This window comes from Eptatretus burgeri, chromosome 5 (genome assembly GCF_056783735.1).
Source record: "Eptatretus burgeri isolate ZD-2024b chromosome 5, Ebu_testis_v1, whole genome shotgun sequence".
Classification (NCBI taxonomy): Eukaryota; Metazoa; Chordata; class Myxini; order Myxiniformes; family Myxinidae; genus Eptatretus; species Eptatretus burgeri.
The window spans coordinates 103312442-103330959 of record NC_140965.1 but is presented as its reverse complement, the minus strand read 5'-3'; the positions used below and the strand labels follow the sequence as shown (position 1 = coordinate 103330959).

Here is an 18518-nt window from a genome sequence, read left to right as displayed (position 1 = left end):
TAATATTATCGACAGAATTACTATCGTTAATTTATCATGACGACAGTAAAATGTAGTACATAAGTATAAAGTTGTTGTAATACAGTTACTCGTCTTTTTACTTTAGTCAACGGTGATTAACTGAACCCATTGCACTAACCACAGTAATGTAATCAATAGTATTTCTAGTTACTTCATATATACTGTAGGAGGTGTGTGTGTGTGTGTGTGTGTGTGTGTGTGTGTGTGTGTGTGTGTGTGTGTGTGTGTGTGTGTGTGTGTGTGTGTGTGTGTGTGCCATTTTTCTCGGAGATGGCTGAACGGATCTTCGTCAAACTTTCAGAGGTTTTAAGCAAAAAATACATTATATATATATTTCCAAAAAGAAAGCTGAATTTGTTTGGATTTATTTTTATCGCTTTATTCTGCCTAAACCTTTGTAGCTTTGTGAAGGGTAATATTAAATGATTGCCAACTCCATTCTTTAAGCCTTGGTGGGTGTGACGAAGTGTTTTAGAACCTCACAAAAATAGAAAAAGAAAACAAAATTGGATTTCTTCAAAATGCCAACAGGTTTAAAACAGCAACAGGCAATGCTGGGTACCCCTGCTAGTTATTATCAAAGGGTCGAGTTAAATTATCAGCTAATTTATGATACGATGACTAAACTTGCGCTCCATCCATACATCCATTGGGACCATAATCTGTTAAGAGTGTTGGTGCTGACTAAGCAGTCTCCTTGGCTATTGGGCACAATCCTGGACGGGTCTCCACTCCGACACAGTATACCAAAAAACTGGCAGTCATTTTGCCGACCTCGGAAGGATGACAGGCTGAGTCAACCCCACCTGGTATTGATTCAACAGCAGAGGGGGCATTTGAACTCAGGATCCTACGATCTCAAGTCCACCACCCAAACCATTAAACCAATAACAGGCATAAACTTACTATAGTACTACGTATGCAAATTTTGACTGGGAAATTATATAAGAAACTTTCCTGTTCAATCCAGTACGATATATCGATCCAGTACGAAAAATCCATATAGTGTTGTAAAAAAAAATTAACACATAAAACAATTTACAATTATTTATAATGATTTATTGTCACTACCAATTGTATATAAAATGTAAACAGTTAAAGATAAATGTCCTCTGCCTCCGTGCACACCATTTCTCTCTCTGGAAGTATTGTGCTTTCAGAGTACAGTACATGATTATCAACATAAAGCCATACATTCCGTGATATCGTTCTCAACATAAGTGTAGCTATCAAGGCACGATTTGCACGTAGAATCATACAAAAGCAGATCGTTGCAAATATAAGCATCACATGACGTTTCATGCAATACTCGGGTGGAATTGTCTCTTCCTCCTCCCAATGCCATTTTTCTTCCCTTACCAGTACATTCCAATCTTTCCATACATTCCCCTTCCCTTGTCAGCCTCATTTCCATGTTATTCCCGATCATCCATGCTTTCTTTCCTTTTCTTGATTTTATTCTTGACGTGAACCCCTAAGTACGTGATGTACAAGGGACATTCATAAGCCGATACTGACAAGAATCCAAGACGTGCCCAATATATATATATATATATATATATATATATATATATATATATATATATATATATATATATATATATATATATATATATATATATATATATATATATATATATATATATATATATATATATATATATATACACACATGTTCCTGCAGGCCGAATGAAGTATATACTTGTATAATTAATAAGGAAATATTTTCATTTCTAATTATTAACATAGAAAAGTTATTTTTGTTTCTAATTTAGGCTATGTACAAGGGTAAACGTTAAGCACATCTACAAATAATTGGACTACAGTACTTTTGAAAAAAAAACAAAAACCCACTGAATCAAATTCTAATTTTCTTTTAAACATAAATGAAACAATCATCCTTGAACATGTTGTATTTCCCATTCATCACAAGACACAAGGCAGTTTTTCACGTACATCATAGTAGGGGTACCAACATGAAAAGACACTTTCATGTGGTCATGGTTTGGAGAAGGCAGCGATATTTTTGCGTAATTACATTTGTTGACTGTTACTCTGGCCCACAGAAGACCTTGCAAAGCCCAAATATGGCAAATTATTGAGATGAGCAATGCAGGGAATGTTCTATAGGCAAACTGGACATCAACATGGCATCCATTTCAGTGTTATCAGCAGAATGGTCCACAAACATCAACAAACCAATTATGTTATTGACAGGCCTCACTCTGGATGACCCATTGTGATCTCTGACAGAGAAAAAACAGCTCCAACAAGCTTGTCAGACATATTCCTTTTGCCACAAGCACAGTCTTGCGGCATGAATGGAATCTCGCTCAGAGTCTGCGCATTAAAACTGTCCAGAAAAGGCTTCGTGCTACAGATTCCAAAGACAGGAGACCGATACCAACCCTTCTTCTCACCCCAGAACACAGAGCAGTCGGCTTGGCTTGGTAATGAACATGTCAACACTGAATTTTCCATCGTGGAGGAAGATTCATTAATCTGATGACAGCTAATTTCTCTTGTACCACCTAGTGGTAGAATTTGGCTTTGACAGCAACCAAACACAGCCGATGCACCTAAGGACATTGTAGAATCAATCCCGTTTGGTGGCAGATCCGTTGTGATATTGAGCAGCCTGTTACGATTGAAAACTGGACTTTGTCACTGTATAGGGCAATGTCACAGGTGAAAAGTACCATATGGATATTTTGGAGCATGTTATTGTTCCACATCCACTTCTCACAATATCTGTATTTATTGACAATGCCAGATCCCACCATTCTTGCGCAGTTACTGACTTCTTGTGAAACTAGAGTTCATAGAACACATTACCCTATGCTATCTTGAGAACCAACGACATGGGCGGGGTCTACGAGCAGCAAATTTGATTGGTCGTGATGACATAAAATGCCGTAATATTTTGTCCATGTAATGCTAAACGGAAGGGTTTTGAAAGTGTCAAAAAGGTGATTTGTGTTCTCCAGTGTTCAACTGTATGATTCATTTGAAATAATAAAAGGATTTTTAAAGGTTGGAGAAAAAAACAATTCTGGAAGTTTACCTCCATTGATGTAGTGCGGGAGTCTTGTACACCACCTTGTTGAACACATTACATTACTTATTCATAACTGTTGTTTGTGTCCTTTATGATATGTCCTTAAAAACAGTAAGTGTCCTGTTTGGAATGATTTTCAATTTTGTTTGACTGCCAGATAGGTAGACAGATTTTTTTTTTTTGTATACATTGTCGAGGCTTGTATGAGAGCTAACACACGACACACAGCAAGATGGGGGAGGGCCATGAGACAAGAGGGGTGGGAGAGGGAAGAACAAAACAATGGGGAACAGAGACATTAGGAGATCTGTGGAAGGGAGAGGGATGGGGCAGGGAACATGGGGTATACAAGATGGACATTAAAGGGACTTTCAGGAAGGAAAGCAGGGAATTTGAAGGAGGGGGGTTTTGGTGGATTAACGGGTAGAAACGATCGAGGTTTTGGATGGGGGAAGATAAGAGGTGGAGGTGAACAGCTGTTTGAAGGCCTGGAGGGAAGAATAGGATTGAAGAGAATGTGGGAGTTTCTTCCAAAGTCGGGGGGAAAGAGGAATGAAAGAGTGAAGGTGAGCAGTGATTCGTGATTTTGGTAGTTTTACCAGAAGGGTTTTTTGGCGGATCTTGAGTGCCCTGCGGAAATATGATGGGGACAAATCGCACACAAAGCAGGGGGGGAGACCAGAGAAGAGACGGAAGAAGACAGAAAGACCACCGACCTGCCTGCAGTGAGAGAGTGAGAGGCCCAACGACTCGGCCTCATCGCGGGAGATACCAATGATTATAAATGCCTTTGTTTCCACAGCGTGAAGCCGAGAAACATGAGAGGCAGTTACACCAACCCAGAGTGGAGAGCAGTACTCCATCAGGTTGCAGACTAAAGCTTTGTTTGTGAAAGGTGACAGGTGACAAAAGCTAAGGAGGGCCGAGGAAGGACTTTGCATGACGGAGGATTCCCAGTCGGCGACTTGCTTTGGAGGCCAGGTTGGAAATGTGGCTTTCCCAGGAAAGATCATGGCAGATAGTGAGACCCAGAAGCTTGAAAGAAAAGACTTCTTCCAGACTATTGTTGAGAAAGTAGATTGGGTGGGGGTTCTAAACAGTCCTTTCGGAGAGACATAGTGAGAGTGTGAGATTTGTCAGGATAGAAAGACATGTTCCACGTGTTGGACCAGTTTGTGATTTTACCCAGATCTGCAGAGAGCGAAGAAGCTGCTGCTTGTCACTCTGAAGGATGACAGATGGTGCAGCAGAGGGTGGAGTCATCAGCAAAGAGATAAAGAGGATTTTCCAGAGTCGGAGAGATCATTGATGAAGACCAGAAAAAGGTCAGGGCTCAGAACACGACCATGAGGAACTCCAGCCTGGACAGGAAGAGGGGATGAGAGAACTCCATTTAGGGCCATGCGTTGGCTGCGACAGGAGAGGAAGTCTGTGAGCCATGAGTGGAGATGGCATAGATATGCGATTGGGATGAATTCAGAGCCAAAGTACTGCTAAACTACGGGTTTGTTTTCCGATTCATATGCAGAATATAACATTCAATGGAAATTAAGTTTTTCAATTTTAAAGTTTATGTAATTCAATTTTCCTGTATTTAGGTCAATATTCAATGCAAAATTGTCTTTTGTACAAACACAGAGGGCCTGTGGTGTTAGATTTAGTGCTTTGACAAGATAACAATGTCCCCCACTCATCTGAAACCGGTTCAGGTCCTGGCCAGGTAAAAGCATCATGGCGGCATCACTAAGCCTCATGATCAGGCCAATAGATAGGAGGCATGCAATTGGCCCCACGGTGGCTCCGGCACATGCACACGATTGGTCGAGAACCACGCCAGTATACCGGGCTTCGATTGGCACTCCATACACCTGTAGGGGCCACTATTTGCAGGCGTGTCTATGGTGGATGTAATTGACTGCTTCTTTAAGCGCATTGAGTGGCACAATTGGCCCCTGTGTTGTGACCCCTACAGCGTGACTCCAAGCACGTGATGGCTAGCATGACCCCAAGCAGAGGAGATTGCACCGGGAAATTGTATAAGCCAAGGCGTCTGTCTGTCTCACTCTCTCTTGCTGCTCACATCTTGGCTGCATTGTCTCTGCTCGATCTAGGCCTGCTTGCTCCACTTGAGCTTTGCCAACGGTGGAGGAAAAGGATGCCAAACCTATCCACAACCTCTTCGGGTGATGTTAAAAGGTCAAATACCAAAACATGCAATTACGGGTACATAAAAAAAAAATTAAATAAAACTTTGCATATGCAATCAACATTGAGGGATGCATGAAATGTATTCCGACTGTTTTGATTTTACCGCAGGTTTATGCCCTCAGGGGGTGTGGACTTTGGGTCACAGAGGTCAAAACGGAAAATCATTTTAACTCTAAATTTTGACACGGGTCATTCCTAGTTGAACTTTCTGCTATCTTTCAACTTTGCTTGAGGTAGGAAGCATGGGGATTTCTGATGGCGCGCCATAGATTTCATTCTAGTTATTTGTTGTGACTAACTGCATGTCTGCGTCATCCTGAGAATGGTTCCGTTGCTGTTGTCTCATGAATAAAAAAAATCCTTTCTTTTAATACTGTAATGTACTCAATAGACAGGGACGAAGGCTCTGATGTGGGAACAACAGGTTTAATCCGGACATGGGCACAGCACAGCACAGCACAGCACAGCATCGGAACATGGGCGGGTCACATAACTCTGTTTAACCATGCTCCAATGCACCCATGTATGCATATATTAGCATAAAGGACTGATAAATCTCATCTCCCCCCCCCCCCCCCCCATTTTTTGTTTTTTTTACAAATCAAAATGCTCAGGAGGCTTACAGACATGAGCTGATCTTCTGAGACCTTGTAGAGGGCTGTCCTTTCCTGAAACTGCTGTGGGCTTCTCAATAAGGGGTACAGGGTCGGGATGGAGGTCAGGTACATTGATGGGTGAAAAGCTTTCATGAGGAAACACCTCAGGTTCAAGCGCAGGTGGTGTCAATACAGGAGTGGTTGACAAAGGCACTTGAGCCGGTTCAATGTTTGGCTCCCCATGACGTAACCTGAGTTGGTCAACATGTTTACACATGTATCCACCATCACACAACTTCACAAAAAACATCATTTCACCAATGTTATCGATATTGACGCCAGATAACCGCTTGGTTCCACATCCAGAGTTCAACACGTAGACAGGATCATTGATCCGGAAGTTGTGGTATACAGACGTTTCGTCGTGATTACAATTCTGTTGATACTTGTTATTCTCATCCTGGACCATTACGTCTGGGTGCACTAATGATAACCGTGTTGTTAATTCATGACCTATCAGATGCTTGGTAGGTGAGTGACCAGTGGTTTGATGTTCTCTGGTGTGGTAGTCGAGCAACAAACGAGCTAGATGAGATTGAATGGAGCCTTCCTTGACACAGCTTAGACCATTCTTGATGATCTCAACAGCACGTTCGGCTTGACCATCACTGGCAGGTTTGTAGGGGACGGATGTGTCATGCTTGATTCCATTCATTTTACAAAAGCTCTGAAACTCTGAAATCGTAAATGACGATCCATTATCTGATACAATGGAGTTTGGAATACCATGTTGTGCAAACATGGTACATAGAGCTTCAATTGTTACAGCAGAGGATGAGGGTGGCACTACAAGAGCTTCAATCCACTTGGAGTGGGCCTCAACTAGGAGAAGGAAAAGTTTTCCTTGAAATTTACCAGTATGGTCGATGTGTATTCTGGACTATGGTTTTGATGGCCATGACCACATGGCCAATGGAGACTGTGGCGGTGTCTTGGCATGGACTTGGGAAGTGTAACAATGGGGTGCACGAGACTCAATGTCACTGTCCAAACCAGGCCACCAAACATGGGCTCGGGCAACATGCCTTCATGGTGACTATGCCTGGATGAGCATTGTGGAGTTTTCTGATAATTTCACCATGGAGTTTCGGTGGAATTATCACTCTGCTTCCCCAAAGCAGGCAGTCTGCATCAAGAGAGAGCCCATCCTTCCGGATGAGGTATGGTTACGCCCCTTCTGGTAGTGATGCCCAACCACCTGACATAACACAGCATTTAATTTGTGACAAATCTGGATTGCTATTGGTAGCACAAGCAATCAGCTTAGCGGTTATGGGCACCTCTTCATGAATGATGGCCATGAGATGAATTATATCACCAGATTGTGGAGGTTCTGGGATGGTTACGGGAAGCGGCAAGTGACTGAGCATGTCAGCACAGTACATTTTGTTACCCGGGCGGTAAACCAATAAATAGTCATAACCGCAACGGTCAACGCCCAACGTTGTACACGACCTGATGATGTGGGAAGAATAGCTCTGATTTCTCCCAGGAGACCTAACAAGGGTTTGTGATCAGTCTCAATGGTAATGTGTCTTCCAAAGACATATTGGTGCATCTTTAAGGTGCCCCAGACACACGCTTACACTTCTCGTTGTACTTAAGCATAGCGACATTCAGTGTCAGATAGGGTTCCTGATGCATACGCAACAGGCTGGAAATTCCCGGTTACATGTTTTTGCAACAACACACACCCAATGCCATATGAAGAGCTATCACAACTGAGAATACGTTCCCTGCATGGGTCATCATGGAAAGTAATGGCGAGGAGGACAGCATGGTTTTAGTGGCCTTGAACGCTCTTGTTTGGGCAGCTTCCCATTTCCAGACAATGCCTTTCCTGAGGAGAAGATGGAGAGGCTCGACGGTTGTGCTTAAGGCCCAGTCACACCTTGACGTTTTCGCCAGCTTATGCCGATTTTTGGAAAATTTGTCTAAAACGCTGGTACACGTCGAATACGTTATGGGTAAGTTTTGATAACATTGAGGGCGCGCTGAAAAACACTGCCATACGTCGTAGTACGCTAGCTTTAAACGTTGTACTTTTCGGTTGTCCTCAAATTTTCCATGCTTGAAATTTTAAGACTTATGCAAGCGTATGACTCACACGTTCCGCATAATGCTGGCCATAAGTTGTAGGCACGTCACACGTCGACACACGTTACTTGTAAGTTACTCATAAGTCGAAACACGTCGAGGTAATGTTTAGCATACCCTAAACTTATTTCTAACCTATGAGTAACGTGTTGTACTCAAGTTATGCGATCGTTGACACACGTCGACACACGTTACTTGTAAGTTACTCATAAGTCGAAACACGTCGAGGTAATGTTTAGCGTACCAGAAACTTATTTCTAACCTATGAGTAACGTGTTGTACTCACGTTATGCGATCGGTGACACACATCGACACACGTTACTTGTAAGGTGCTCATAAGTCGAAACACATCAAGGTAATGGTTAGCGTCAGTGTTCCAGACTCCCTGGTTTTTTTTTTTCTTCCTTCGTTCGGTATGATGGTGATTTTGACACTTCGATTTCTAGTGCGGTTATAATATAATTAATAGGCTGCCGCTCAACAATTTAAATCATAACCGCACTGTACACTGAACACCGTCATACCGAAGAAAAAAAAAAAAACGGGAGTCTGGAACACTGACGCTAACCATTACCTTGATGTGTTTCGACTTATGAGTACCTTTCAAGTAACGTGTGTCGATGTGTGTCAACGATCGCGTAACGTGCGTACAACTTATTCCCATCGCATGCGGAGCGTGTGTCATACAGCAAGTACGTCGTAAAATTTTCAACATGTTTAAAATTACAAGACGTACTCCACTTACTACGACGTATGATAGCGTACTTTAGCATTCTATTCACGCATACCAAACTTACCCATACCGTATTCGACGTGCGCCAGCGTTTTAGACGCATTTTTCAGAGGTCGGCATATGCTGGCAAGATCGCCAAGGTGTGATTGCGATGTTGACACTTCCATTTCTGTGTGGTTATGATTTGAATCGTTGTGCGGCAGCCTTTTAATAGGCTACGCCACGTGATCGTCGGCGATGCGTGCAACGCGCTATGCATAAGTTAGACTATCGTTGGGGATAGGTTGTGAACGCCGACAACAGGTTCAGCATTCGTTGGTATAAGTTAAACGTTCTGTGTCCATTACCAATGCGTTATACATAAGACCAAGTCGTTATGAATACGTCCGAATCTTTAAAAAAAAAACATCAAAAGTTCAACGTCAGCCAGCGTTTTGCATACATTTTAATACGTTGCCATCGCTGGCTAAAACGTCAAGGTGTGACCGGGCCTTTAGCTGTTGAATTAATACCAGGTGGGGTTAACTCAGCCTGTCATCCTTCCGAGGTCGGCAAAATGAGTGCCAACTTGCTGGTATCCTGTGTCGGAGTGGCGACCCGTCCAGGATTGTGCCCAATAGCCAAGGAGACTGTTTGGGCAGCACCAACGCTCTGCACAGAGTGTGGTCCAAATGGATGAATGGTTGGAGTGTCTGGTCGACTCGCAAAGGAACAGCGACTTGGAGTACAAATTTTGTCTCTGTGCTCTGACGCAGTGTGTCTCGTTTTGCTTTCTTTACCAAAGTGTTGTCCTTTCGCTATCCTCAACTTTATCATATTCCCCTTCCTACATTCAAAATGCTGTCCCCCGCCTCTCCAACAAGGTCAGAGAGATGGGGACATTAAAATGAGCTCCGTCCGACCAACCGATCATCTGTCCATGTACTTTTGTGTACTTGATATTTCAAAAACCGTTGAACATTTAGCTTTCATATTGCAGGTATCTATTCCTCATGACATTATCTCAACCTAATTAGATCACAGCTGTAATTGGCTGAATTATGTTGCCATGACAACCATCTCAGTAACTTAGCTTATGTACGCAATATTTCAACAAACGTTCAAGATTTAGCTTTCAAATTACACATATCTATTTCTCATACCACCGAAAAGACGGGGGACCTGGAGTATCAGCTCCTGGTTTTTAATCTTTGCTCTAAAAAATAATCAACTGATTCTGCCTGTATTTCCTTCCTTCATTCATTCTTTATCTCATCTTTTCTCAATACTGTACTTTCAAATTTAATATTATTGGATTCATTTGCTTCTAACTTTAAAAGCCTTAAATAACATTTTAAAGTGCTTAATGGTCCTTATTTTTTAACGGTCCTTAACAGCCTTTTAATAGGCTACGCCACGTGATCGTCGGCGATGCGTGCAGCGCGCTATGCATAAGTTAGACTATCGTTGGGGATAGGTTGTGAACGCCGACAACAGGTTCAGCATTCGTTGGTATAAGTTAAACGTTCTGTGTCCATTACCAATGCGTTATACATAAGACCAAGTCGTTATGAATACGTCCGAATCTTTAAAAAAAAAACATCAAAAGTTCAACGTCAGCCAGCGTTTTGCATACATTTTAATACGTTGCCATCGCTGGCTAAAACGTCAAGGTGTGACCGGGCCTTTAGCTGTTGAATTAATACCAGGTGGGGTTAACTCAGCCTGTCATCCTTCCGAGGTCGGCAAAATGAGTGCCAACTTGCTGGTATCCTGTGTCGGAGTGGCGACCCGTCCAGGATTGTGCCCAATAGCCAAGGAGACTGTTTGGGCAGCACCAACGCTCTGCACAGAGTGTGGTCCAAATGGATGAATGGTTGGAGTGTCTGGTCGACTCGCAAAGGAACAGCGACTTGGAGTACAAATTTTGTCTCTGTGCTCTGACGCAGTGTGTCTCGTTTTGCTTTCTTTACCAAAGTGTTGTCCTTTCGCTATCCTCAACTTTATCATATTCCCCTTCCTACATTCAAAATGCTGTCCCCCGCCTCTCCAACAAGGTCAGAGAGATGGGGACATTAAAATGAGCTCCGTCCGACCAACCGATCATCTGTCCATGTACTTTTGTGTACTTGATATTTCAAAAACCGTTGAACATTTAGCTTTCATATTGCAGGTATCTATTCCTCATGACATTATCTCAACCTAATTAGATCACAGCTGTAATTGGCTGAATTATGTTGCCATGACAACCATCTCAGTAACTTAGCTTATGTACGCAATATTTCAACAAACGTTCAAGATTTAGCTTTCAAATTACACATATCTATTTCTCATACCACCGAAAAGACGGGGGACCTGGAGTATCAGCTCCTGGTTTTTAATCTTTGCTCTAAAAAATAATCAACTGATTCTGCCTGTATTTCCTTCCTTCATTCATTCTTTATCTCATCTTTTCTCAATACTGTACTTTCAAATTTAATATTATTGGATTAATTTGCTTCTAACTTTAAAAGCCTTAAATAACATTTTAAAGTGCTTAACGGTCCTTATTTTTTAACGGTCCTTAACAGCCTTTTAATAGGCTACGCCACGTGATCGTCGGCGATGCGTGCAGCGCGCTATGCATAAGTTAGACTATCGTTGGGGATAGGTTGTGAACGCCGACAACAGGTTCAGCATTCGTTGGTATAAGTTATCTATAACACAACGAAACGTTCTGTGTCCGTTACCAATGCGTTATACATAAGACCAAGTCGTTATGAATACGTCCGAATCTTTAAAAAAAAAACATCAAAAGTTCAACGTCAGCCAGCGTTTTACATACATTTTAATACGTTGCCATTGCTGGCTAAAACGTCAAGGTGTGACTGGGCCTTTAGTTGAGGCAAGAAATTACCAAGGTAGGTCAACATACCCAGGAATGCACGATGAACTGAATTGTTTTGTGGCATTGGAGCATTCGCAATTGCTTCAACTTTGCTCGTCGAGGGCAAAATACCTTGACAGGAGATTTGATGACCCAGGTATTCAACTTCACGTATAAAGGTACACTTCTCACACCTTTGGGGTAACCCAGCTTGTGACCGCCGATTGAGGACTTTGTTTAGGTTATCGAGGTGTATCATGTTGTGATTTGCCAGTCATGAGTATGTCTGCCTGGAATATGACTGTCTTTGGTACAGTTTTTAATCATGTCTCCATCTTGTGTTGGAAGATTGGTGCAGCAGAGCGTATGACAAATTGGCATCTGTTGTACATCTATAGTCCTTGATGAGTGTTGATGCATGTATAGGGCTTGGAATCGTCATACAATTCCATTTGAGCATCAGCATTGGTCAAACCAAGCTTCGTGAATGTCTGGCCACCCATGAGAGTGATGAACAGATCCTCTATTTTGGGCAAAGGATAGCCATCCAACTTTGAATAGCGTTTGTTTGTCGTTTTGTAGTCCCCACAAATGTGCACTGTTCCATCTGCTTTGAGGGTTGGAACAATAGGTGCTGCCCAGTCACAGTACTCGACTGGTGAGATGATACCCTCACTCTGCAGGCGGTCAAGCTCACATTCGATCTTGATCGCATCATGTAGGGCACAGGTCTAGCCTTGTGGAACAATGGCTGAGCATTTGCAGAAACATGAATCCTCACTTTTGGCCCTGCAAAGGTGCCAAAATCATTGCTAAACAGGCCAAGGTACATGGTGAGCATGGTATCGTATCCAGCATCAGAGTTGGATACTGTTTACATCACTCCAATCAAGTCTGATTATTTGTAACCAATCATGGCCAAAGAGGGTTGGTCCTTCTCCACGCACTATCAGTCGTGGTAGGACATGAGTGCTGTTTTCATATCCTACAGTTACTTTAGCTGAGCCAACAACAGGAACCACCTCCTTGGTGTATGTTCTCAAGTCAGTAGATATGGGTCGGAGTGCAGGAGCCTTTCTCGGAGGGTAGATGGAGGTGAACTTGCTCTCTCTCATAATTGATCTTGAACCGCTGGTATCAACTTCCATCCTCATGGGGATCTTATCGATTGTTACATCAACTATAATTGGAGCATCGGAGCTCTTTGTTCCAACAGAGAAAACCTCATAAAGTTCCTCACTTGACTCTCGGCTTCAGACTGTGCTCTGTGACCTATCTGCATCAGGGTTCGCCCTGATGTGATGAGCAGGAGACAATTTCTTCGACTTGGATCGAGAACGACACTTCAAGTGTCCCTGCTTACCACAGTTGTCACAGGTATAATTCCTGTACCGACATTTGAAAATTTGTTGGCGTTGTGGTGGTAATCATTAAGTTATCTCAACCTTCTGGGTAGATTCAGAAATGTCAGGAGGTGGAGGTGAATTTGGTGGTTTGCTAAAACACTTTTGCTTTGTAGCCAAAGGTGACATTGTTAACCGATGAGTCCTGCTGGATGACTTTTGACTTGTTAGAGATCACACGCAGGCTCTCGGCAGTTTGTGTACACGCAGTGGATATTTCCATGACTTTAGCTAAATTGGGGTCGCATCCAGGAAGGGGTTTCCGGAGAATTGAGTCGTCTTTGATGCCTTTTATAAAGAAATCACGAAACATCTCTTCGGTAAAGAAATCACGTAATATCTGTAAACTCACAATGTTCGGCGAGTCGACGTAAATCAGCCACAAACTCGGATGTTGACTAACCATCTTGACGATGGTGGGGATAAAATTTATATCTCGAGACGATCTTACCCGGTTTAGGGTGATAATGTCTTTTCACGAGATTGACGAGCTCTTCATTCGACTTGTCAGAAGGTTTGGCTGGGGCAAGAAGATCTTTGATGAGGCTGTATGTCGGAGCACCGCACACGGTCAGTAATTCAGCTCGCCACCTTTTAGCGTCCTTCAGATGATTGGTATAGTCTTCCCAAGCACCCCCCACTGCGTATTCTTGCAATATGCCAATGCACGAAGACATCCTCATCACCACTGAAATGTACTCAACAGACAGGGACGAAGGCTCTGAAGTGGGAACAACAGGTTTAATCTGGACACGGGCACAACACAACACAGCACAGCATCGGAACATGGGTGGGTCACATGACTGCATTATCACATGACTGCATACATCCATGTATGGATGCATTATCAGAAACTACTGATACATCTCAAATACCATGTGCGGGCCTCACCTCACATCTTGCCATGCTCATCAAATGTTTTGGTTAATTTGGCTTTCTTTGGAGGGGTACTTTGTTTAATTAATGGGATTATCCTCATCCGATAAAAACTATTGCCTTTACAGGTTGCCATAGGCAGACCGAAGTAACCTATGGAAACCCCTCACTTTCATGACACACTAATTGGTATATTAATTGACTGGAGTGTCATGGCATACACGTACCTGCCTATTGCGTGTTAACCCTAGTTTCAAGAAAGCCACGCATACGATATTATTTTTCCAGTCGATGGTTTTATTTTTGAGAAACGTTACAGTTTCTGACTATTCTCTGTTGTTGCTGTGATCCAGAAAACGATACCCTGTGGCTTAACCTTTCCCCTTTGTGTATATTTTATACTTCTTATATTAATGGTTGCCCTTTATACCTGAAGGTGGCCATTCACACATGGCATTCACACCTGAGTGTGTGAATTTGTTTCTAGTAGAGGAACTGCTCGGCCTGGAATTGGCTTAACAGTTAAGGTAACTTTTTATCTTAGGGTCCTGAGTTTGAGCCCTTGTCGTGGTGTTGAAATAACATCGGGTGGGTTGAATCAGCTTGTCATCCTTCCGAGGTCGGTAAAATGAGTAGTAGCCTACTTGGGTAATAGGCCATTTGAGTATCCTGCGTCGGAGTAGCAACCCATCCAGGACTGTGCCCCATGCACCTTGCGACATGAAAGGAATGGTTATTAGAGTAGCTGCTGCCGACGCAGGGGCCACTGTGAAATGGCAAGCGGTGTAAACTGGTGTCAAGAAATATCTAAGAAGAGCAAACCACTTGCTGGCCGCAGGTTAGGCAGGAATTTGTCATTTGTTCAGTGTGCTGCCAATTACTCACCTACTCTTTACATAACACACCATAGAATCATAAGCCATCTTCCAACAAATGCTAACAGGCAGGACATGTATTCAGTTTAACATGCAATCAAGGGATGGCACACCTTGCGAGACAATGCACTGGCTGTAAAGTACAAATTTGACAGTTTGTCGTCATGTCGGGGATGGAACCCGGATTAGACAGCTCAAGGATAACAGTACCGCTGTACCTCTGTGCCATCCTGTCGACACATGGGCTTCTGAAAATATGGATGAGCTGAACATTTCAGCCTGATGTTGGCTTAGCGGTTGGGGTGGTGGCTTGGGATCCTAGGATGCTGAGTTCAAGCCCCGTTGGCTGCTGAATTAACACGAGGGGGTTGACTCAGTCTGTCATCCTTCCGAGGTCGGCAAAATGAGTACCAGTGTACTGGTAATAGGGGCACTGCATCAGTGGCATATTCGTGCCCCCAAACCAATGATGCAACCAGCAGCCAAAAGGCTGCAAATGAAGTTGGTCATTCATTGTCATTTGAAATGACCTCCAGGTCATTTGAAATGACCAATTATGCCCTAAATCATTCATATCATACCCCCATTGTTCTATTCTCATACAAAGGATACGACCTCCTTTATAAAATTTTATTTTTATTGGAAGTGTGAATTCTGTATGACCTGGAGATAAAATCAACACTTCTGTATCTTTGGAATACACAGCCGTTTTATTTAAGGATATATATTGTGATAAATCACTTAATCTCACCAAGTCATTTGCGTCAGTCGGGCTTGGATAATTTTTTAATTTATAAACATTTTTCAAATTAATATTTTTTGCTGTACTATATTTCTGTCGTTCAGCCTGTGCCTTTGTGTAATAATTTGATAAATAAATATCCACTTCTTGGGATACACCAACAGATCGAACCATCTTTACCAACATGTCATTTATATTAGATTAAAAATAATGTCATTAAAAAGAAAATTTTGTTGAGTTGAAATGACACATATAGGCAAAATTTACCACAACACTTGGAATTTAATGCTTGGACTTGAAATGTTTGATAAACACCATTCTGCAAGAATTTTATTACTTCAACAGGTGGTGGAAGACCAAAGCTATCAAAATAATATTTGCCTTGACTATTACAAATACAAACTCGATGAGAACCGTCCCCATTATTATCTTCTAAGTTCATAATAGTATTCTTTGTATGTTTAGGCACGTTTGTTAATTCATCTCTCATACAAATATCCACATTATGAATTTTTAATTTCTTACAATATTTGACAAGTTGTAAATTTGATGTTGTATTCTTTCCAAATTCTTCAAACCACTCATCGATGCTCATTTATTTATTAGAAAGATATAATACATTACCCCTTTTAGTTAATTTTACACCTGCTTGTGCGATAGAAGAAAGCATATCTCCAACAATCTCGCTTTATCAGGCGGACTTTCAAGTTTTTCAGCAAAATCTACAATAACATCACTTCCACGAATTTGTTTCTCCAACTCTTTGTTATGTCTTTCCAATTCTTTTTGAGCCTGGAGTTGAGCCTTCCTTTTGTTGGCAGTTTTCACTGCTGCTGAAATACCACCCGTCAATGCTCGAGCCACACTTAAACCAGCAAATAAAGGAATTAGAAATGGGAGAAATCCTCCACTCGTCTCTCTTATTGAATATTTCTTCAACATTGGTTTTGTCATTTTAATTTTAAGTGAGCCAGTGTCATTCAAGATTTTAACCTGTTCTCTTGTGAGCAAAACATCAATTATTACTGCTCCTTTTCTCTGCATTGTATTAACGTTAATCATAAAAGGCTTTTGATTTTGAATGCAAGATGATAGTTTATGAAGATTGATTTGATTAACATATACCCCAGTTCGCACTTTACTACTCATTTATTTATCAAAAATAATTATGTGAGACTAATCATAACACCATTATCTGTATTAATCTGTAATTCAGTTTCTTCCAAAAGCAAGCAATATGTATTAACGTCTTCACTCTCTCCTCTTTCAATGTACAGGGAAGTGTCCACTCGATTAAACTTTATAGTTTCCTTTCGAGCACTCAGGTCAATCGCATAGATTGTATACAGACTTTTAAATGCTGTCATATCCAAAATAGGTTCTTTATTTCCATTGCTTTCACACACCTTTTGGTAAGACTTATATGCTTCACATAGTCATTTTTCCACAGTTAATTTCCAATCTATATCATGTATAAAATGTTCGATCGAGAGAAATGCAAAATTGTTTCACCTTAGCATTATCACTCAATACATTATTCTCATCAGTAGCAGTATCACCATCTGGTTTTTAAAAAATGAGCCACAGATATCATGGCTTTCCTTCCAGAACACACAAATTCCACGTGTGAGTGGTTTGGTTCAGTTTAACGTGTTGACATCTTCTTTTAAGGTATGATACATTGAGTGGATTCTTTGAGTTAAGTCTTCTATTCAACATATCTTCTGTTTTAAGATTAGGCGTATATTCACTAATATACCAGCTAATTTCTTCAATAACAAATTTATTCTGAGCAGCAACAGTATTAGCCACACCATAAAGCAATCTATTTTCATTATCATTCCTTTGTAGTTGAAATCGAATTTTAAGACCATCGATAACTTTATCAAGATCACAAAATCCAAATATACATTTAAGAGGAACTGCCACAGTAAAACTATTGTCTGTTTTTGTATCATCATTATACATCCTTTCCTTTGACTATATCCATGGTCTGTGTTTGTTCTCGTTGACATATAAGGAATAAAACCTTTGACAGCCCCCTTTCCCATTCTATCACTAAATGAATATAGTGTAAATTTCATCATTTCAGATACAGCAGAGACATAATCAACCGCTTCAACTTCTTGTGTTCTAATGTACAAAAGAACACTACCAAACATTTTCCAGAAGAAATCATTTACGAGTGTAGTGTTTCTGTTAGTCGCAGCCTTAGTGAATGTTAATTTACACAACAAGAAACTTTCGGCGAGATTCAAATAAGTTTGTTGATTATTTATTTCAAAACTTTTTTTTTCCATTTGCATTCCAGTCTGTTCCGGTTGTTGCATTTACCTTGAAGTAGTCTTCTTTTTTTAGTAGAGTTTGAGATGACAATGGTAGCATCCAAATCATAGATACGATCAATTGCTTCCAGACTTGTATTTATTTAGGAAAAAAAGATGTTAAAACTTTTGAAACCCTGACCCAAGTATTTGAATTATTTTCTGTCGTTCTTGGGGAGCCAACTGAGTTTTGCCTTTCAAAATTTCTTTTATTGCTTGTAATTTATGAGATTCCTTTTGGGCATCTTTTATACTCTTTATAGAACCCACTACATTTCCCACAGCAGAAGCAGTTGAATCAATTTGGTCTTTATGTTTAAGAATAGTTGAACCTATATCCATTAGAATATCAACTATCCCATCTCCTTTTTTTCTAAATTGATGTGTGACACCCCTTTGTCTCTTAGGCTTATAGTATCCTCTACCAAGATACATACCTTCACCCTTGTAGTATGGGGAAAGGAACATCCCATCCCCTGTAATTATTTGATATTTTCCCTACTCGTGTTTCCTCACAATAACCATCATATTTATTTATAGGAAAACTTCACGTTGGTGAATTCTGATGGATATAATTTCTCCATTAAAATAAATGATGCATTATCTTGGTCGGATATCCTAAAATTTACTCTGTTTATGGTTTTTCCTGACACAAGTAGACAAACCAGATTTTTGGGTTC

The 18518-nt window shown here is 41.2% G+C and overlaps 1 protein-coding gene across 2 annotated transcripts in view; it reads left to right on the top strand.

Moving 5' to 3' along the window:
- The window catches only part of LOC147027093 (noelin-like), a 236346-nt gene that overhangs the window by 13976 nt on the left and 203852 nt on the right, over positions 1-18518 (top strand). The gene's annotated exons all lie outside the window — the stretch shown is intronic.